The following is a 1,363-nucleotide window of genomic DNA, read 5'->3' on the forward strand; positions in this document are numbered from 1 at the left end:
GACACGTCGTGATGACACGATACCAATGTCGGGTGGGTATTGTGAACAAATCACCTGTCACCTGAGCTTATGTCTTCCTGACTGAATGTTTAAACTGCTTTCCTGCAACATCTTCCACACATTCTACCTAATGCAAAGGTCCTTCTGTACCTGCAACTCTGCTATAACAAATCGGTATTTTGCTGTGTTTGCTTTGGTATATGTCATAGATACAATTGAGGACTTCAAAATATCATCCCCTAAACTCACTCGTCTTTCTGATTTCCCACAAATATCTTCAATCTGAAAATTAGGAGCAATTTGTATTACAAGATTCTGGAGGAGAAGCCAGTCAAGCTGGACCAGCAACAAGGAGGCTGGAGCTATACAATCAGGCAGAAGAGCTCCAGACTGCTGTGCCCCAGTGCTCTAGCACCTCCTCAATCCTCTGCGAGAGTCCACCTGCCCAGGTCTCACCTGCCCGTGGAGGGTGAAGATTGAGAATGAAGGCGTGGAGTCTTTTCTGCAGGCAGGGCCTGCTCAGTCAGGAGATGGAGGGTCCCTATACTGCCGCTCTAGAGGAAGGGGGACCCCGGAGCAGCTGCCCAGTCAGGCATTTCGACAGCAGCCCTAGGGAAGCTGGGCTGCTCTGAGCTTGCTGTCTCTTTTAAAGTGTCTTGAGAGTGCAGGGATTAAGGAATTAGATCCCTTACACCGTTTTTTGAGCTACCTAGATTGCTAATGCATTGGGAATCCAGAGAAATGTGTTGTCAGTTGGGGAGGCCAGAGGCCTCCACTTCTGGACCTCCTGGAGCAGGCGCAGCAGCTGCTGCTGAAGCTGCTGCTCCTGCCTTCAGGAGGACTGGCCACCCTGATCACTTCAGTTGCCCCACAGATCATTGGGTCACATTGCAGATGCCACTAGAAGAGGTCCTGTGAGGCCAGACATACTGGCTCATCTGCCTAGTGAGTCCTCCTGAACACATTGGTGTAGTGACTATACTGCTACCTCCCTGGACAGCCTGCCAGTAACTGTAACAATGGGCAGGGACAAACAATCTCTGAGTGGTGGATGGCCCTGCAAGGAAGGAGGTTGAGCTTTTAACCCCTACCTAAGGTTGGTTGGGGGAGGTTTTGGAAGGGGGAGTTTGAGTGGAGTAGCTATTTTGTGAGCCTGTGACAGGAAGTAATCCACCTGAGTTCACTCTCATTTTCAATATTGGCTGCTGATTTGTGATGTAGGGTTTTATTATACTGAGATAAGTCCCTTCTAATCTCATCTTGGTTAGAATTTTCATCATAAATGGGTGCTGAATCTTATCAAATCTTTCTCTGCATCTACTGATATTATCATGATTCTATCTCTACTTTTCTTTATATGATG

This window comes from Talpa occidentalis, unplaced genomic scaffold, assembly GCF_014898055.3.
Source record: "Talpa occidentalis isolate TD23 unplaced genomic scaffold, MPIMG_talOcc4v2.1 talOcc4.10, whole genome shotgun sequence".
Classification (NCBI taxonomy): domain Eukaryota; kingdom Metazoa; phylum Chordata; class Mammalia; order Eulipotyphla; family Talpidae; genus Talpa; species Talpa occidentalis.